This window comes from Callospermophilus lateralis, unplaced genomic scaffold (assembly GCF_048772815.1).
Source record: "Callospermophilus lateralis isolate mCalLat2 unplaced genomic scaffold, mCalLat2.hap1 Scaffold_182, whole genome shotgun sequence".
NCBI classification, from domain to species: Eukaryota; Metazoa; Chordata; class Mammalia; order Rodentia; family Sciuridae; genus Callospermophilus; species Callospermophilus lateralis.
The window spans coordinates 1,726,051-1,748,192 of NW_027512854.1; the positions used below are offsets into that span (position 1 = coordinate 1,726,051).

Below are 22,142 nucleotides of genomic sequence, written 5' to 3' on the forward strand. Positions count from 1 at the left end.
AACCTGAAAGACCCCACAGGATTCTGGGAGCTATGTTATTAACCAACCTCCAGAATCAAGATGGGAAAACTGCACTACAGGTAATGGTGCCTTCTATCAATCACTACTAAACCCTCCATTGGCACGAGGAACTGGGCTCAAAGCTTTTTTTCCCAACACAGGTCTTAGGAAAATCCCACTCAGCAGTGAGGAATAACACTGGTATTATTTCCACATCCCAGGAAAAAAAAATCTATGTTTATTCACTATATTTCTGTTATCTTTAAGCTTTGTCTATATTGTCACTTAATACAGTATTTTATTTAGCACAAGCAATGAACTTGGCTATTGTTTTGTTGTTTTTGCCATTTAGTGCAGGCTAATTAGTTAGCACTGTGTAACAACCACCAAGATTCCAGGAAGCTTGTTACCTGGACTGGTTTGAGGACTGGCAAATCCAGCCATAAAGAAAACACCATCAAGCAAAATGCAGGACAGTGAAGGATGCAGCCTCTTGTTTGTGAGAGACCCAATGCCACATGGTGAGGAACCGATGCTCATCGGCCCTGAATTCCACAGTGGACTTTCAGAAGACCCATCTTTAGCCAGCATGTTTAATAGCAGTGCAGGTAAAAGGGTTGTCCAGGGTCAATGGCTCCAGTGTGATTGACAAGGAGGTAGGAACCTGGCAGCAGGAGGGTGGGAATATGCACAACATTCCTGAACAAGTAGCAAAAAAGTCATGCATTTTATCCCCACCCACCCACCCCACCTCAGTCTGCTCTCTCTCTCTCTCTCTCTCTCTCTCTATCTATCTATCTATCTATCTCTCTCTCCTTGTTTGCTCATACCCAACAGCCCTTGGCAAACATACCTTCTCCATGAAGGAAGATTTATCCACAGGTGAGGCACTCCATTCACTCCTCACCCTGTGCCCACCACTGGGCATTACATTTACTGCTCATCTAATTCTCCCAACAAAACCACAGATCAAGGAATTCCATTATGCTGGGTGTCTTAGCTTCCTGAGGCCTCTAATATAAGAATTCCCTGCCTTCCAAGCAGACAAAATGCACATGTTCAAATCAAAGATTTGGAAGACTTCACACAATTCACACCTACTTCTCTGGCTGGTGTGTCAATATCCTGGGGTACCACTCAGCCTCATGCCCTGCTGTCTGCCCCCCATCAAAACCACTTTTCATCACCAGTCACACTCCTGGTCATCTCCACAGGCAAATAGACACACGCACACAAAGGGGGCCTCTATCATAGAAGCAGATGAGCTTGCTAATAAAGGAGATGAAAACTGGAGCCACAATGAGCGACTTATCATAAATGAGTACAAATTACATTGCTGCCACTCAGCTGGTTTAGATAGTTGCTGCAAAGCCACATCATGGGGTCCTGCTGGCACACGACAAGCTGGTCAGCACTCTGTTGGTGACCCTGGGTGCCTCTATTCCTGAAGCCAGCCACACTCAGTCCTGACTCAGGGCCCCCTCTTGGCATCTGCCTGGCTGGGCTCCCAGGCAACTTTACTCATCAGAGGAAAGTGTGCCCATGCCGTCCCAGGGGAGCCTGCCCTGCCCCTACTGTCTCAGGCAGCCCTGTCACCCACCACATCTCTCCATCTCATTACTCCATCTATTACCTTCACCGTACTTCATCTCACTGTCACCAAGGGCCACTCACATCACTGCACGGGGCACAGGTGTCATTCTCCCCAGGTACACACAGACACATCCTCTGTACCATGTCTGGAGACAGAACTCGTAACCTGCCCCTGCTGTAAGGAGGTGGTATGCCCAGCACTCAGCCCTGAATCTAGCTCCCTGTCCTGGCAGAGCTGACCCAGAGCCGGGACAGGACCAGAAAGAGGGCTGGATTTCACTGGATGCAGAGATGTGCCTGTGGCCACTAATTTATCTGGAGGTCCTGTGACACTGGTGTGATAGCACCTGGTACACCATCTCTCCTCCTGGGCTCCTCTGCACCTGCAGGATCTAGGCTGGTGCTGCAGCAAAAGCAGCCACCTTCAGCCACCTTGGGTGGATATGACTGACCACAGGACCCGAGATGCCGAGTCGCCTGGGAACCCAGGGCCTCTGTTGCCAGGGATCAATCCTGGTCTGATAAACAAGGTCACAGATGCTTTGTAGCAGTCTCACACGTGTAAGATGATCCCAGCCCCAAAAGCTTGGTTGTTCTGGCCTTGACTCACTGTTTGAGGCCAGGTTGAGATGAGCACTGCCCCACTCTACACGAGCCTCCACCCAGCACAGATGCTAATGCATGAATTAATAAACTTTGCACTGATCACACTGATTAATCCCCAGCATATGATCATTACATGAATATCAGGGGCTGAGTTTCCCCTTCAGGGAATACAAGAGTCTCTTCAACCCGAGTGCACATTGGCACTCTGTTTGTGCCCAATGATGAAACCACTTGGGATTTCCCTTGTGTGTTTTCTTCATGGAAGCAGCATCTCCGAGGTTTGTGGGCCTGACAGGAGCTTTATTTAATCAGGCACACCTGCAGCCACAGAAAGATTCAAACCTCATTCTGAGAATGTCCCATCCAACTTAATAGGAGACATTAACCAAGGACAGACAGTGGAAATCACATTACCTGAAAAGCCAGAGATAAAAGGCTGTGTGTGTGTGTGTGTGTGTGTGTGTGTGTGTTTGTGTGTGTGTGTGTGTGTATGATGGCCTTACTAGGCATCATCTGTGGTAATTATTAAATATCTCTGCAGAAAAAACAGCTAATTAGTATCTGTGAGTATCTGTAACACACTTCATTCAGAAGTTTGCAATTATTTTAAGGGCAAAATTTAAGGTTTTCTATAGAAAACTCACTACTTTAGGAGCTAACACCACCCTCTTTCACAGAGCAGAAAACTGAGGCACAGAGGGCTGGGGGCTGCTGACACCCCATTCTAGTGAGGGCCAGCACTCGGGGCTCAGACCCGATCTCTGGCTGTGGAGCTGAGCTCATCCTGAGCTCTGCTCAGGGTCCTGATTGTTGTCTAGTTCCCAGGTGACTGGGGGAGTCAACTTTATTCTGGACATCGTGGTGCTCCTACATTAAGTAAGACAACTTGTGGGCATCCAGATCAGTCTATAAGGGTGAAGCTGTGCATTCCCAGAGGCCAGCCATTGGCTCACGTCTCCCTGTCTCTGCCCATACCTGCCACTCCAGCTGTCTGTGCGTCTCTCTCTCCACAGAGATGTGCCTGTCAGAGCATCTGTAACACACTCCATCTGTAACTCACTGCCAAGTCAGAGGTGCCTCCTCCACTGCCCCTCCACCATCACCCTGTGCAGGCAACTCCTCATCCTGATGTCCTTCCACCTGCAGTGCCCTTTTCCATAGGGCCAGCAGATTCCACCATGCCTGTGCACCCACTGGCTCGAAGCTACACTGGCACAGTGGATGACCGCACAGTGGATGGCATGCCTTGTGTCCTGTCTGCACCTTCTGCAAGTGAAGTTTTATCTTCTCAACCAACCTGCAGATTCTCCAGAGGGCCATTAGTGGATTTTCCAAGATTGCTTTCCTGATATCCAACACACCTGCCCCAGAGCTGTGTACATGGTGAAGCCACAGAGTGTGGGTCAGACATGCTCATTATGGCTGTCACTCCTGGGTGCCCCACCAACCTGGACACATTATTTGTTCCTGTGCTAGTATAGATCTGTTGTCCCCCATGCTGCTCCTAATTTCAGTTCTTTAGGTTGTCCCCAAGGCTGGTCTGTTAGACTTAACAATGAAACCGGGGGAGTAACTCGCTTCTCAGCTACAGATTGAGAGTGTGGGGCAAGACAGAGTCGCAGGTACCCACTGGGCTCTTTAAGCTTTGTATACAGGAAAGGGGCTCCCTGAACACCCCTAACCATGTGCCAACTTCAAGCTGCATGGCAGGGTGGGGAATGTTTAGCTCCAGGAGGCCAAAAGTTGGGAAAGGGAACAGAGTGTTGTTTCAATGAAAATTAAGACATTTTAAAATCAATTCAATACTCAGAAAAACAAATGTGAGATTAAAGCTTTGAACTGCCCTAGGCCCTGAAACTGGAAGCATGCAGTCTCCATTACCCAGCTGTGAAGGCAGCCAGGCACCCTCTCAAGCATTCTCTCTGCCCCCACACTTAGGATCCACTTCCCATCAGCAGATGAGATTGATGGGCCCAGCAGCCCTATCACAGAGATCAAAGGTTGGGAGCCATGTATATCAAACCCCTTTCTTCCTCTCTGAGCTCTCCACAGCTTTGTGAGGAACAGGATCCTCATCTTTCACAGTACTGTGCTTGTGATGTAGTAAATAATAAGCAGGTCTCAGGGAAAAAAAAAATGGAAGTAGGTGTTAAATTCCAAATCCCCAAAACCCAGTTATTTAACATATCTAACAAACTGTGTCTATGGAAAGATTTGAAGGAGACATGAGCTTTTAATGAAGATGATGTTCATCATAAAATTATTCATTTCCTGAAAATAGAAAAGACAAGAATCCATCATAGAAAGGAGTTTTGTTCAATTTGGAACTTTTTAAAGAAAAAAATCACCCAAGAAAAACTCACAAATTATAAATTCATGGTCATAGCAACTTATTTGTCCCAAACGGAAACTTGTCTGAGTATCTTCCAACAGGTGGATGGTTAAACAGATGGTAATATTTTCATACCATGTAATGCACCTGGAAATTAAAAAGACCTGGAATGTTGATGCATACAGCTTGGAATCTCCAAGAAATTATATGGAGTAAAATCTCCATACACAAGTAACCATATATTTATTTTGTGATATATATATATATATATATATATATATATATATATATATATATATATATATATATATAATGTTTCTTTACTTAAATTAGACAATGAATGGCTGAGAGAAACTGGGGAAGGCAAGAACAATGGGGATGGTCGAAGATGGGTGGTAAACAGACAAACGACACACATGGAGCTTGACATGGCACCAGGAGCCTACCTGGATGAGAACACTGTGACACACACACACATATATACACACAGAGAAAATTATTCCTGGCTAGCCCTAAAAAACAACAACAAACAGACCCAAATCAGAGAGGATTCTGTAAAATATCTGACTAGTATTCCTCAGAACTGTCAGAATCAGGAGTTCAATAATGGATATAGCTTGATAGAAAACTTGAGAGTCAGTCCCAGGTAAGAAGTGTGTCAAGAGACAGGTCAAACACATGCAGTGTGGTTTCCTGAGCCTCTGGACAGAAAAGGGACCTTGGATAAAGCCAAGGAAGTCTGAGCAAAGTATGGACAACAGTAAGTACTACACATCTATCTTGTGGTGGTGTAGAATAAGTCTTAATATTATAGTAAAACATTAGTCAAGTTTTGCATTTGATGATTTCTCTGAATTTAATTCAATACAGTCCTTAAATATTAGCAATAATTCATTAGTGAGAACAATGTACCATAGAAATAGTAGCTGTGGATAAAAGGAGATGAAGTCTGGGGTCCAGGAAAATTCTGAATCACCTGAGCAACTTTTCGGTAAATTCAAAACTACTGTAAAAAAAATAAACACATTTTTAAGATCAATCATTTTTTAGTTCACTATGAACTAAAACATTTCTCCATCCAGGGGTCATGACAAGGGGCAGGAGCAAACAGTGTTCTCACAAAGCTCCCCGAACACCCTGAACAGAGTACCTGAAAGATTTGCAGTTTCTTCCATGGAGATGAAAGTTGGTTCCTTTAGCAAATGAGCATCACCCAGGAAGGTTTCCAGTGATGCCACTAAGCAGCACTGTGAATTTGGGTTTCAGGACAGTTGGGATCAGCTCTTCCAAAATGGCATGTGGAAGGTGCTTGGGGGTTCTTGTGTGAGCCCTAAGTTAGCAATGAGGAGCTGTAGGCTAAAGCCTTCCCTCACAGAGTCTGTGTGCTCTATTTAGCTGACATTGACCTCAACAGCCGTCCTCTGGCACTGTGTAACTTTTGCTGGGGAAGGAAATGCTCTTTTCCTTCCATTCCTAGTGACTCAGGACCTGGAAAGTGCGGAAAGACAAACAAAGGGAAGACAGAAAGGTGGTGTCAGCCCAGCTGGCTTCACTCAAAGAGGAGGAGAAAGTCACAGGGTATAATTTTAAATTACCACCACAACAAATCCCAAACATGTCAGGCCCTTGGTAAATGAGCATCCTTGGAGGATGCAGGTAACCACATTTAGATGGAGTGAGAAAGCCGTCTGAAATTTTCTGAAAACACAGAATGAAATGTAATTCATTTCTCAAGTCCTGCTCACTTCCTTGATATATTTGCTTGTTTCATCCACAATAAAATAGGACAGTTTTTAACATGCCATGAATTTTCTTTGGGAATCTATCAGCCCATGGTGAATATCTAAAATGCTATGAGTAGGAAATAGGCATAAGAACCAACTACATGTAATACTGACCTATTGATCTCTAAAACCTTTCTTCTAAAAATGTTTCTAAAACATTTCTTCATGTTTGTTCTCATATTTATCAGCCAAGGGTCAATTTATTGTGGACAAATGCAGAATCTCATGTTTGTGCTGTTAATATCCCCAAATAGGACAGCTATACTCTCTATTGTTGAAATAAATTGATGAGTCATGTTGCCACTTTCACTTCTCTGTGTCCATTTCCAAGACAAATATATTGAATCAATTAAATTAAGGAATTATCAGGGATTAGGCCAGGGCTTAACGTTCAAAGAGAAAAGAGAATGTAAATTAAACCATACCCTATTTCTTGTTTTCAGAGAATTTTTATTGTAGTTTGAAATAGAGATTACCTCCAAATAATTATATTTGATTTAACACTCTCTTTTGTTGAATGCAAACACATGTACCCAAAACAATAAGTACTATGCATCTATCCTATGGTGGTGTAGTATAAGTCTTAACATTATAATAAAATATTAGTCAAGTTTTACATTTTATGATTTCTCTTAATTTAATTCAATGCAGTCCTGAAATATCAACAATAATATTATCAATAAAGAAAATCAATAAAGATTACTAAACAAACCAGCAAGGTAATAGGTAACAGAGCACATTCATTCTGGTCAGAGACTGGACCTAGGTAAACACTCATCACGGTGTCCTGTGGAATGTGACAGAAATCACAGAAATATTTTCTCTTGCATTCTCTGCTGTCTGACACTATTTGCTCCTGGTTTTGACCCTCAGGAATACCTGGGTAATTAACTGCCCTGTGATTTTAAAATACAAATACTTTTTCTCTGCTGGTTGCTTCTATCCTGGATCTCCTTTGAGTTTCATATGATGCAGTGATTGAAAGCAATAGTTTCAGGTGTGATTTCCAGTGAAATGTAATTTCTCTGGAGCAGGATGCTGACTTCATATTAGCAGGACAGCATTTTGGAGAGCTGCAATTTAAGAAATGTCAAAATACCTAGGAAGAAGTGAACACCATCCTCCTGGGCTGTGGGGCAGGAGCAGTGGTACAGAGCACCTCAGAGCCATAGCTTAATAGCTCAGCTTAATCCCTAAAGCCACACCACACAACACAAACCTCCCAGGATTTCTGAAAAGTAATATTTTTAAATGGATGGGTTCAAAGTCCTAATTAATGTTGGTTGCAAAAATAAAATAAAAATTACTTTATCTTTTAGCACAGAAATTACAATTATATTAACTCCTACTGTCTTAATTTGCTAATGACAATAGCTATGTCTATTCTTGTTTGATTTAATTGATGGATGATTAATTGTTTCATGCAAGTCTCAGGAGACCTGTTTTTTTTTGCATAGCTAATCGTTCCTAATTGGATGTGAGGCACTGTGAATTTCACCTTGTTAACTCGTAGAACTTTGTGTATTGTAAAAATACTCAAGCTTTGTTACTGGATTCAATTAAGTTGCTTAGATGCAGTTGGATCCCTGTATTTTGGGTTGCTCTTTGTGGTTTTATTTTTGGTACCAGGAATTGAACCCAGGGGCATGTAGCCACTGAGCCGCATCCTCAGCACTTTTATATATATGTATATATCTTACAGACAGGGTCTCACTGAGTTGCTTAGGGCCTTGATAACTTGCTGAGACCAGATTTGAACCCTAGATCCTACTGCCTCAGCCTCCAGAGCTGCTGGGATTCCAGGTGTGTGCCACTCTGCCTGGCTGCAATTGGACCCTTTGAAATGATGCTTTTAAGATTTGTTAGGCTGCACAGGAACAGCACTCAGATTAGAATTCATTATTCCCTGCTGACAAGGAGCGGCATTTCTGAGGATCTTGCCTGGTGCCCCACGCCTCTCACGGTAGCAGATGCGGATGACAGAAGCAGGCACTATTACCAGTCTGTGTGTGCACCTAGCTGTCCTGCTTCATGCTTTGTGGGGTTCTTCTCCAGGTCTGGGTAGTTTTCTCACAGTGTGAATTAATGGATACTCAGCTGAACACTGAGTATCCTTGACCAACCCTGGAGCTCTGTCGGCACAGCTCTCTCTGACTGATCCTTGGACCCCCACACTTCCATTGCTCTGATCTTTTTCACTCTCAGCTCTGTCTCCCCAATGCAGGCATCCACCAGGCCCCTGCTAGACTCTACAGTTGGGAATCTTCAGGTAGTGAGCCAGAGTGGGTGTAGGGCTACCCTCATTATCCTACCTTTTCATCCTTTGTTGATTTTGTGAGTATGTGTGTGTGTGTGTGTCTTACAAGTGGTCATTTTATATATTTTCATTTACTTCAGGATGTTTTTGTCATTATTATTGTTTCAGGAAGGAGGCTAAAACTGACCTCTGTAACTCCATCTTTTTATAAAAGCAAGACATTTACTATATATGTTTTTTGAGAATCCCCTCGTGTGTTGCAGAGATTTTCACTTCCAAAGAACTTCAAATGCAACACTCCCACAGAAGCCTCATTGAAAACATGCACCAAAATGAAACTCAATCACTCAATTGTACATTGTAAATTCAACCACCAAGATGGAAGTGTGATTAGAAACTCATCATGGACTTCACCAAATTAGCAAATATTGTTAACAAGTACTAGCATGTAGTAGTCTATTTTTGATGCAAGTATGAGACTTTACTCTTTCAGTTATAGATGGACATAATACCTTTATTTTATTTATTTTTTTAATGTGGTGCTGAGGATCAAACTCAATGCCTCAAATGTGCTAGGCAAGCATTCTACCACTGAGCCACAACTCCAGCCCCTCAGAAAGTATTCTTGATGGAAACTCTCATGGATAACTTCTTCATATGGAAGTGCCATCTGCCTCAAAACACAAGCAAAGTATCCCTACACCAGAGCCCTTGGTACCAACAAATGCAATAATTAACATTATCAATAGTGTGTATAAAAATAGGCCAGTCATCATTGCTATGAGCTTTCAAAGCCCTTGAGGAACCTTAAAAAATGGCTTATACAGACATTTTCCCACTCACATATGGCAAAACTGGGGTCTGAAGGGGTTACCCAAGTTGTCCGTGGTCACTCAAATGTCCAGTAGCAGTGGTGGGATTTGAATGCAGATCTTTCTGGCTGCAAAGTCCACATGAGTAATCTCTCCTGCATTCCACCCCCTGCATAAAGCAAGCCTGTTAGTCTATAAAAGTGCACTTCATTCAGATTCTCTCTTAACACAAGTGTTATTCTTTGCAAATGGATGAAATAACTCCTACCTGTTTCTTTGTTGCTCTTCAAACTGCCAATGAAAATCTGTGCTAAGGATGTATAAAAAAAGCCATAGCACGATGCCAAAATTAATATTTGCTATAGATTATGCAGCATAAACACCATATAGCCTATTAGGATAAAATGTGAGCTGGCATAATCCTCATACTATGGAAAAAATATTATGGCAAAGTAGACTCCATAAATGTTTACAATGGCAACACTCAGAGCAGTGTCCATTCTATCTCAATAGCATATTAGTCAAGGTTCTCCAGAGAAACAGAACCAAGAGGAGATAAATAAGAAGATAGGTAAGGTATTTATTATGGGAATTGGCTCACATGGTGGCTAAGAAGTCCCACAGGATGCCATCTACAAGCTACATAACCAAGGAGGCCTGTGGTGTAATTCAGTCTGAGTCCAAAATTCTGAGAACAGGGTTGGAGCTGGGCAGATTCTAGGGGCAGATGAAAGGGTCACCCATGTTAGTCCTGGAGTTCAAAGATCCAAAAACTAGGAGCTCCAATGTACAAGGGCAGGATACTATGCACATCCCAGCTCAAGAAGGCGGGTGGACAGAGAGAAATGGAGAAAGGAAGAGAATTTACCCTTCTGTCTCCTTTTCACTGTATTGGGGAAATCAATAAAGCAAAAACATTTTTATGTGGCCTATGGTCAAATGCTGGTCTCATCAGATACCCACCAGGGAGAGTGTTACACCAGCCATTTGAGTATCACTGAACCTAAGCACACACAATTAGTATTGCAACCATAGTCTCTACATTCTTTCAGCTCACGCCCATCAACACCAAAGTGTGTGGCCCTTTTCCATCATATTAGAAATGCCAAGGGAAATAAGCTGGAGATTAAAGAGGAAGGAAAAGAATATTAACTTTAGATCCTTAGGAACTTTAATCCACCATACACTAGTAAGTGGGAGTAGATAATCCCTACCTCTTGTATTCAAATTTTACGCTCTAAAGAAAAAAAAATCTTAAGTGTATTTTTCAAGAAAGAACTTGCTATTCACTCTTGTTATTCTCAAGATAGTATCTGGGCTCACTGCAGGCCTGGGAAGCCTCTCACCTCTTCATAGACTTCTCAGGAGACATTTCTCTGTGGTGCCCCTCCACCATCCCTGCACAGTACCTATTAAGTGTTCTAGGGCTGGCCTGCCTTTCACAATGCAAGTATTGCTCCCTGACCCAGACACACCACTTCAGCACCTCTCTAAGTCCATAGCAGCTGCTGTAGAGTAGGATTGACCATGAAAGATAGGGCCACAGTCATGTGAAATTGATGGGCATACATAATAAAGTTCAATGTGGAATTCATCAATATGAAGGAATTGAGAAAATAGTTGAAGTAATGGGTCTGTTTCTTCAACAAATCAACAAATATTAGATCCACAAATGTTTATTTGGCACATAATGCATCCTGGTGCTATTCTGGGAACTGTGGACTCAGTGGTGACTGGAAGCAGCAGGTGCTCGCTCTCAGGGTCTCACAACCAGCAGCTACTGCTGGAAGATAGGGAACTTCTCAGGGACTGGGACAGGTCACAGGAAAGAGTGCACTATGACCATAGTGAGCTCATATAAAGTCCTCTGCCTTCTCTGCTCTGTACTCCTTTCCCCAGCCCAACAACACACAAACACACACCTGAACACTAATACACTATAGCTTCCACAAACAGCTCACACATGATTCAAAGGATATAAAGATTATACAGGATCCACTGATGTTTCAGGTAGCTCTGTTTATGAGAAAGGTCATCATAAGTCAGTGTGAACCTCCCTTTCTGGATTGATCCCATTCTCTAAAATTTCTTATTCTTTTTAATATTCAATGGCCCTGTTCTTCATCTTCAAAATGTAAAACTACAGGCAGTTTTTTTGTAATGTCTCTGTTGCCTGGAAGATTTTGGTAGGTTGACAGGAGGGGGAAAGCAGATGCATATTGAAGACTTATTCAATCATCCACAAGCACTGGTTGAGAGGCCACCATGTGCCTGGGTATCCACTGTCCTGGGGGGCACAGGGGCTCCTCTGGAGGTTTCCTAGGAGATTAGACTGCACTAGAAGTATTCAACAGTGACATCCTGCACCCATGGGAGCATATACTGACATGTCTTTAACACAGAAGGTAAGTGTAAACAAGTGAAAATAAAAGTGGATTATTTCCATTTCTACTGTATTAGAGAGAGGTGTTGCCACAAGAATGACATTGAAGTCTAGGATTTACTTACAATGGCACTACCTGGTAAGTATTTGAGAGTACTACTAGTGCTCTCTCATGGATCCCCACCCCCATGCTGAACATTGCATGTATTATTTTCTTTAATCCTCCCTGAGCTGGTGCAGTGGCTACTGAAACCATCACCTTTCCACAGGCAAAGACAGGAGCAGGTTCAGAGATGAAGTGCCCTGAGATCAGTCCCTGCCCTCAGCCCCAGGCACAGGCATCCTCCCACATCCCAAGACACTGGAGACAAGGCCTTGGGTTCCTCAATATTCTTGATTAACAATGGGAAATACACATAATTGACTGTTTTTGCTGGAAACAAAGAGGAAAGAAGGCCTCTTTGTGTGCATCTTCACCCTCTTTAGATTTATTCCTATTATGTTTGAGGAAAGCCAGCCAGATTCATGGTAGGTTGTGACCCAGGAAGCCCTGGCCCCACTCTTCTCATGGGATTTTTCCCTGACTCAACAAAAGAACATTCCAGATACCTCTATTGCTGACTCTTTGACCAGTCAAGGGCTTAGCTTTTCTTAGAACAAATAGCCATTCACCATTCTATTTCTATCCATGCAGCAAAACAGGTTGGAGGCCAAAGGAGGGAGAATCATCCACAGCTGTAGGGATACATTTTCTCTTTGGTGTTCTGGGGCTTGAATTTCACAATGGAAAAAAGGTGATTCAGTCTTAATCAGCACCAGGAGCAGAGGGATTGCCTGTCTCTCTCCCTGGCTCCCACGGATGGCATGATCTTTTGCAGAGAAATCCAAAGTGGCTGAAATGTTCATGCATCTTTCATTCAAATTGCTCTGCAGAGAGAGGACAGACCAGCTGAACTTTGGGAAGAAAATTTCAAAGTGCAATTAGATGCTTGGCACTTCCCCCACCCCCTGCCACCACCTTCTGATGACAGAGGTGGGAAATGGGGGTTTCCTGCTCATTCATCTTGCACCAGCCCTGCTGTGCCAGTCAGAAGGTCCAGCCTGAAGCACCTGGTCCAGGTGGTTTCTCTGAGATTCCAAAATAAGGAAAGTGACTCAGAAAAAAAGGGGAGGAAAACCCAAAACTCACAAGCAATGCTGATGCTAGACCCTTTTCTTTGCAGACAATGGACAAGGGCCCCAGAAATGTGCTCACAGTGGAGTTGGCTGTTTAAAGCCATATCCAGTAACAATGAGCTTCTCAAGGGTTCCAGAAACAAACATTAACAATACAATCTATCTACCACTCCAATGAATTTTAGCCTAAAAAACAAGAAGTAAATGACTTCATTTCAAAAGACTTCTGTGGGGTGCAATAAAACAGAATAATCTGCCATTTGTAGCCCTTGTTTCTGGATAAAGCAGATTCATCCCCAGGCTTGCCTAGCCAAACAACAACAAACCTACTCTCTGTACCTGTCCCTTTCAGAAGGAACAATCCATCCAGATAAGTCCCTGAATGCCAGGATGAAAATGAGGATATTCCTAAGGAAGAAATGTGACCAACTAATGACTTTTCCTTCATCTACCAGCCAAAAATTGTGGTTTTCAAAGCACCTCTTAATTTTACTTAATTTTACCTGCTGAGGAATGCCAGTAGGTAAACTGTACTGTGTTTAACTTAAATACTAGTGAAGTTAGCATCACTTTTGTCCTCCACAATGTGGATATAAAATAGTAGAAAACAAACTGAAGATTATTTTTTCAAGTAGATGAAGTGGGGAAGAATTCCTGCTGCATAAACCCATAGAATCATCTTGTTTCAATCCATAAAGCTCTTTCATTGCCAAGGCCAATACTTTCTTAAATAATAGCATACTTTTTAATGTTTTGCCCAAATAAAAGCAGTATATATTTACAGTAGAGGAAGGGGAAATAGAAAAATTATTTTCAGTCACCCTACCACCAACTGTGGCAAATGATTTTTTCCTGTTTATTTATTTATATATTTATTTATTTGTATTAATTCACTATCCATGAGAGCAGAATGGATTTGGATTCATAGTACACAAATGGAGCACAATTTTCTATTTCTCTGTTTGTACACAAAGTAGAGTCACACAATTCATGTCTTCATTCATGTACCTAGGGTAAGGATTCCATTTCATTCCACCATTTTTTCTACCCCATGTCCTGTCCTCAATTTTCCCTATCCATAGTTCCTCCATTTCTCTCATGCCTCCCTCCATTATGGATAAGCATCCCCTTATCAGAGAAAACATTTAGCCTTTGGTTTTGGGGGTTGGTTTACTTCACTTATCATGATTTTCTCCAACTCCGTCCATTTACCTGCAAATGCCATGATTTTTTTACCTTTTAATGCTGAGTAATATTCCATCATGTATATATACCACAATTTCTTTATCCATTTATCTTTTGAAAGACATCTAGGTTGGTTCCACAATTTAGCTATTGTGAATTGTGCTGCTATAAATAATGATGTGGCTATGTCCCCATAGTATGCTGTTTTTAAGTCCTTTGGGTATAGACTGAGGAGTACGATAACTGGATCAAATAATGGTTCCATTCCAAGTTTTCTAAGGAGTGTCCATACTGATTTCCAGAGTGGTTGCACCAATTTGCAATTTCAATAGCAATGTAAGGGTGTGCATTTTCCCCTACATTCTCGCCAACATTTATTGTTGCTTTTATTCTTAATAGCTGTCATTCTGACAAGAGTGAAATGAAATCTTAGAGTAGTTTTGATTCTCATTTCTCTAATTGCTAGAAATGAAAACTTTTTCATATATTTATGCTATAAACATTGATGTAGCTGTAGCACTATAGTATAGTTATTGTATTTCATGATTATATTTCTTATTCTTTGAAGTGTCTGTTCACTTCTTTAGCCCATTTATTGATTGGGTTATTTGTTTTTTGAGTGTTTAGCTTTATGAGCTCTTTATATATTCTGGAGATTAGTGCTCTGATGTGCATGGTAAAAATGTGGGTAACCATTTCTAAGAAAGATTTATTGATCGATTAATGTGTTTTTATTAGTGCATAATTCACTCTATTTCCCCAGGACTTTTTCTTCCCTCCCCTCCTTCTTCTCCAGACCTCCTTCCTCTAACCTACTGGTCTTCCTTCTCTTTACTCATTGTTTCTAATTGTGAACTATAGCTATACATAAAAGTAGAATTTATTGTGATATATCTGCTCATGAACATAGCATAATCAGACAGTCTCATTCTGCAGTTCCTCCTCTTTCCCATTCCTCCTTTCTTCCAATTCCCTCCATTTTCGCTCCATTGTTCTCCCTTCTATTTTCATGAGATCTTTTTTATATTAATTCATTTTTGTCTTTAGCTTTTGCATATAAGATAAATCACTCAATCCTTGATTTTCTGGGTCTGGCTTGAAAATGTTAAGAAAATGTTCTCCAGTTTCATGCATTTCCGATCAAATGACACAATTTCATTCTTCTTTATGGCTGAGTAAAACTCTGTTGTGTATATCTACCGCATTTTCTTTATCCATTCATCTGTTGACAAATATCTGGGCTAGTTCCATCACTTGGCTATTGTGAATTGCACTGCTATAAACATTGGTGTAGCTGTATCACTACAGTATAGTGATTTTAGTTCTTTAGATTAATAAGGAGGAGTGGGATAGCTGGGTCATATGGTGGTTCCATTCCTAGATCATTGAGCAATCTCCATATTGCTTTCCAGAGAGGTTATTAATTTGCAGTCCCAGCCACAATGGATGAGTGCACCTTTATTCCTACATCCTCTCCAACACTTAATGCTGTTTGTATTCTCAATGCTGGCAATCTAAGTAGAGTGAGATGAAATCTCAATGCAATTTTGATTTGATTGTCCTTGATTGCAAAGGACATTGAATATTTTCTTTGTGTATCTATAGGCCATTTGCATTTCTTCTTTTGAGAAATGTCTGTTTATCTCATTTGCCTACTTATTCATTGGGTTCCTTGTTTTTTCCCCTCTGGTGTTAAGTTTGAGTTCTTTATATAGTCTGGATATTAATCCCCTGTCAGAGGAGCAGGTGGCAGAGATCTCCCATTCTGTAGGCTCTCTCTTCACATTTTTGTTTGCTTTGATGTGCAGAAGCTCTTTAATTTGATGCTGTCCTGCTTATTTATTATTGTTTTTTTCTCTTGAGTTTTAGGAGTCTTATGAAGGAAGCCAGTGTCTGCCTCAAGATGTTGGAGTGTTGAGTTTCTAGAAGTTGTAAAGTTTCCAGCCTAATTCCCTGGTCTTTGATGCAATCTGAATTGACTTTTGGGCAGGGTGAGAGATAAAGAACTAGTTTCTTTCTTCTACAAATGGATACTCAGTTTTTCCAGCACCATTTGTTAAAAGGCTATTTTTCCCCATCCAGTGTATGTTTTTGGCATTTTTGTCAATGATAAGAAGACTCCGTATGGGTTTGCCTCTGTGTCTTCTCTGCTATTCCATGTGTCTTTTGTCTGTTTTGATGCCCAGTATGCAGGCCTTGTTTCTGTAGCTCTGTAATAAAATTTGAGATCAGGTATTGTGATGTTATCAACATGGATATTATTGTTCAAGACTGCATATTTCAATGTATGTTGTTCTAGCTTCTCTCTTTCTCTCCCTCACCCTATCACTGAATGCAAATGCTGATGAAGGTGCTAAGAACCTGGATCATTCAAACATGGCAACTTCAAATGGTACAACCACTCTGGAAAAATGTTAGGTAGTCCCTTTAAAAACAAAAAATAAACTTATCATACAACATAGCCATTGAATTCTTGGGCATTAATTCCATATAAATGCAAGCTGATTTATCTGAAAAACCTTGTCCATTAATGTTGGCAGCTTTAGTCCTAATGGCCCTAAACTGAAAACTACCCACACAAATTTTATTGGGTGAATAGTTAAACTGTTTTGTAGCCACAGGCTAGAATACTAGTCAGTCATAAAAAGAAATAAATTCTTAACACATTCAACAGTTATTTAACTATCAAAAAAATTATCCTGAGTAGAAAAGCCAATCTTCAGATGTTCCAGACTGCATATGATACAGCATTTGTGAGGTAACATTGCAAAGATATGGAAAGGTAATAAAGATGAAGATGGCAACTATAGCTGGAAGAGGTCATGAATGGAGAGAGGAAGAGAGGGTGAGGAGATTTGGGCTAGGTACAGTTTCCTGCCTGGACTGTGCCTGTGGCTACTCCAAAGAACACATATGATAAGTGTGCAGACACCTGCAAACACACAGAGACACACATGGGGCATGGCACAACATGCATATAAGATGCACAGTGTCATTTTCCTGATTTTGATGCTCTCTTGAGTTATGCAAGGTCTACTTATCAGGATAAATGGACTGAAGAATTATGGACCCCCTCCATGCTTCTTTGCAATTTTTAATGCACCTATAATGACTTTAAAATATATTTTAAAAAGAAAGTACCCTTGCTCTGGTAAGACACAGCACCTGCTTTTAGGAATCACTTTTTCTAAAACCATCATGCTGCTCAAGTAGAACCTTAAGGTCAAGGTAAGAATGTGGTGTTTGAAGGGCCATCTCTATATTACTCAGAAACATGAATGTGGCTGTAGATTTTTAAGGCACACTGTGCAGCATGCCTTAATATTAGCTCTGCAACTGTCATTTTCCCATGTAACTACACACATTTCTGTGTTATTCCTTAAAGTACTCTCTGTTTTCCCCTATACTGGTACACTGACTTCTCTCCTACCCTGTCACTAGACATTCAGCTGTCTCATCTGCATTCCTGTCCATACTACTGGGATAAGCCTCCTTTGGGATATGAAGATTGATGACTTTTCTAATTATTGTTCAGGATAATTCCCTAGAAGCAGAATTTCTGGCTCAAAACTTTGCCCAATGCATATAATTTCTGGTGGATATTTACCATTTTCCTCGCCGGTGGCTGTAGGGTTTCCTCTCCAGGAGCATTTATTGGTCAGCTCCTCCTCTTGGCCCAGAACAGCCCCAACAGAAGTTTCCCTCCCCAGGTGCCTCCTGCTTGTAGCTGAACAGCAACTGAAAATCCACAGGCTGAAATCCCCAAATCAGGATGAACTTAGAGAAGGAGCCTCTCTGGCCCCTGTGGGCACTCACCAGAAGTGGGCCTCACCCCCAGCTGAAGCCTGGAGACCTGGTGTTAATGGTGGGTGATGAGGCCCCTGGGACACCCTGAGCCAGACAGAACACAGGAGCAAATTCTCCATGTTTCAACCAGCAGGGGCCTTTCTTCCTGAAGTTCACTGTAATACAACGTTGGTGAGTGGTTACAAGATGATCATCTATCCCCAGAGCAAAATCCATATTTTAAGGAAGAATATGAGAAAATAAATTTAAACTACTATTTTTGATATCACTGAATTCTCAAAAAAGAAAACAGAAAAGTGAATAGTAAACTAACTTGAAGGCTACCATGGGCTCAGGACCAGGCAGAGATAAACATGATTGAACTGGGATTCGATCCTTTGTGTTCCAGCAGGGACCACTGAAATGAAAGAAGGGGTCATTAGCTCCTGAAGATTGGGTTTCAATCCATCTGTTTGTCCTCAGCTGAAACCCTGGTTACAAACAAAAGATTAACTGCACAAACAATGGGAAAATCAATAAAGTTTAGCATATTGTGGGAGCAGGGGTTTAATCTACAGTCAAGGTCATGGCTTTCCTGAGCTTGGCTTGCTGGACTCAGCCTGAGGAGTCCACACCCTGCCTCTCCCTCCTGTGGCTCAGATTGCAGGTCACACTCAAGGTCCGTTTCCTTCTAAAGAACTTTGAGGATCAAAGGCTCTTACCCTTGATCAGGCCAGAATTCTGCTGTCTTCATTTAGTTTTAGAAACTAAAAACTAAAAACTAAACTTTATTTAGTTTTTAGAAAAAAAATAAAAAGAAAATGACAAACAAGACACTTAGTCTTACCAGATGTATTCCTAAGAAGCTTCTGCTTTGCCTTCCTCCTCTCCCGGCGGCAGCGGCGGTGGCGGCGGCGGGTAGCGGGGCACGGGAATCCGGCGGGCGGCGCAGCTACAGCGGGGAACCCGTGGGCCGCCGGGGCCGCTCGAGTGGGCGGACGCCGAATTCGGGGCCGAGGCCCCGCGCGGCGGAGGCCGAGGGGGCACCGGGGCTTGGGGCCCGCAGCTGCGAGGCGGGCGGGCGGCTGGCCGAGCGGGAGCCGTATGCTTGCATGGATCCGGGTGCTGCGCTGCAGAAGCGGGCGGGGTGGGGGGGGCGCGGCGGCGGCGGCGGTGGCGGCCTGGGCGCGGACTTCGCGGTGCTGACCAGCGGCCAAGCGCGTCGGAGGAAACAGGCCCCCAGGCCGGCGGACTTCAAGCTGCAGGTCATCATCATCTCATCGGCTCCCACGGGGTGGGAAAGACCAGCCTGATGGAGCGTTTCACCGACGACACCTTCTGCGAGGCCTGCAAGTCCACCGTGGGTGTTGACTTTAAAATCAAAACTGTAGAACTAAGAGGAAAGAAAATTCTATTGCAAATCTGGTTACCCTCAGTTCTGACTGTCTGTCCACCATCTGTGTGTGTTTGCTTTCATCTTCGTTAATCGCTGCTTCATCTGTGGCATCGCCGGTCATCTAACGCTTGAATGTTAGTGCCATGTCTCCATCCTTCATCCATGTCCCTGTCTGGGGCACTGCTGGAGCTGAGCCAGCACTGGTCGCCTTCCAAGTATCTGAGGGACACAGCAGGTCAGGAGAGATTCAACAGCATTACCTCAGCTTATTACAGAAGTGCCAAGGGGATCATATTAGTATATGATATCACTAAGAAGGAGACGTTTGATGATTTGCCAAAATGGATGAAGATGATTGATAAGTATGCTTCAGAAGATGCTGAACTTCTCTTAGTTGGAAATAAGATGGACTGTGAATCGGACAGAGAAATCACCAGACAGCAGATAACTGGGATGCGGTTCTGTGAAGCAAGTGCCAAGGACAACTTCAATGTGGACGAGATATTTCTGAAACTTGTTGACAATATTCTGAAAAAGATGCCTCTGGATATTTTAAGGAATGAGTTGTCCAATGGCATTCTCTCATTACAACCAGAACCTGAAATCCCGCCAGAATTGCCTCCACCAAGACCGCATGTCCGATGTTGTTGATTTGCTACTTTGAAACAAGGTGGAAATGATTCCTGAAAAGGGGAAAAAACATTCTATTCTGCACTACAATCATTTTGACAATTTCCTTTCGCACTTTGTAATCCAAGTCAGAGCTATACACTAACTTGTAAATATGCAAATATGCAATCCTGGGTAAGTTTGGGTTATAAATTACATATTTCCCTCCAAATTATATTTCATTCATAGCCCCAGTGTCTAGTGTACATACACTGGGAAACATAGTACTTCTAATATGAAGAATGGGAGAGAAGAAAAGTATAATGTTTCTTAAATAATATAATTGTCCTTGTTAATTATACTATGAGGACAGAAGATATTCTGATAAGAAGAGAGAATGTGGTGCTTTGCTTACTGTTTTAAAGAAAATTTGTAAAACTAAAGACTTATGTGGAAAAAAAAAGCTACGTTAAGTGCTTTTTTCTTTATTTACAAGACGTTTCCCCAGCTGTAGCATCTTTGGAGTGTTTCTGCCACAAAGCAAAGCTCCACTCATAGCTGTTGAAGGTTATTTATTAGTGTTCTCTAATGATAGGATATTCCTAGCTAGAGGGTTGGATTTGACTTGGTCCTGAGGCCACAGAATCTCTCATGGTTTCCTGATAGATGTATCCTATGCTTTTAAGAAAGACAAAAATTCAATAAAGAAGTGTTTTGAAACTATAGAAAAAAAGATTTTAAAACAACGCTGCTGTCCTAAACAAATCCTGTTTAAAGGAATTTTAAAGAGATTCATTTTATTATATCAAAGAACATACATGTATTAGGCTAAACATCCTGTATCTTTGTGATGATAAAACTTTTCCCCTTTATGGTGAAGCCTATTCCTATTAAGCATAGACTGTGTTCAATATTTGTTTTTTTTTTTTGTTGTTGTTGTTTGTTTGTTTTTTGTTTTTTTTTTTTCTTTGTCTGATAATGAATTTGTGAACTCTATCTTTGGTATATCTTTTATTAAACTGCACTGTTGTGTTTAGTCAAGGTAAATAAGTAAGTATGTATTTGAATAACTTGGCGTGTCCTGAGTATTGTGGTATGAGAAGCATTGTGGTCTTTCTACACTAATGAAGTGCAAATAAAATTTTGTATTTATGTAAAAAAAAAGAAGCTTCTGCTTTGAGGATGATTTATAAAGGTACTTTTTCCAAAAGTTGATTCGGCAGAATTATCCCAGGCAAAGCGGGTGTGCCTCACCTGCTGGGCCATTGTCTGCTGGGCCATTGTCTGCCTTGAGCTTGATGCACTCTGTTCAGGGTCTCCTGGTTTCAGCTGCCTTATGACCTCTACTGCCTGGGAATTTGTGCTCCTCACAGCTCCTCCTGCATATTTATTTCCTATTTTGCATTTTTGATTGCCTTGATCAACATGCTACATTTCAATGCCTGGCTTACTCTACAAGTACATCATTCTAATTTTTAATGTAAAGGGGATGCTTATTTTCTGAATTGGTTTCTGTCTGAATTAATACAGTAGTAATCTAGGGGGATAAGAAAAGGTACTTTGCTCTGTGGGGTGAGGGAAACCTGTGATGGATATCTATGGGCATCTTCTGCCACTCACACATTAGACTTGAGGGATGTGGTTCCATCTATACATGCCAAGTTGTTTGGATGCATAAGAACTGCCATTGTGGAAATTCCTCACCTGCTGACATCTACAGCATGTATCAAGGCTTGAGGGCCTTTTCTCTTCTCCTTAGATGCCTAATGCTCACCTTTCCAGTGATTCAGTTATGCCTCTCATGCTCTAGACCATAGGCAAATCATCTCTAGCTGCCATATAGATTCTGGTCAATTGATTTATCTGCACAGGGTAAATTCTGAATCTTTATAGTTTCCATGTACATGTTATATGTGACCAATCATGCATGCTCTCTGCTTTAGTGGAAAACCACAGGGGAATCTTCCAGAACTATAGGCAGAGGGAAGCACCCCCAGAGCTGGTTGGATGCAGTCTCTGCTCTCAGCATCAGTGTTACATAGCAGGAACAGGTCTTTTTTGTTGTTTGGTTAATAAGACCTAGAGTTATGGCTTCTTAACACATTTTCAGCCAAAATGGATTCATTTTGTCCTTTGTTCATTCATTCAATTCATATGTATGATGCCTATGTGGGTCCAAACACTGTCTGTGGCCATCAGTTTGCAGAAATTAATGATAAAGGC

At 41.8% G+C, this 22,142-nt stretch overlaps 1 pseudogene; it reads left to right on the forward strand.

Moving 5' to 3' along the window:
* Positions 1 to 532: 532 nt before the first annotated feature.
* Positions 533 to 20,306, forward strand: LOC143388791 (ras-related protein Rab-12-like; annotated as a pseudogene).
* The last annotated feature ends 1,836 nt before the right edge of the window (positions 20,307 to 22,142 follow it).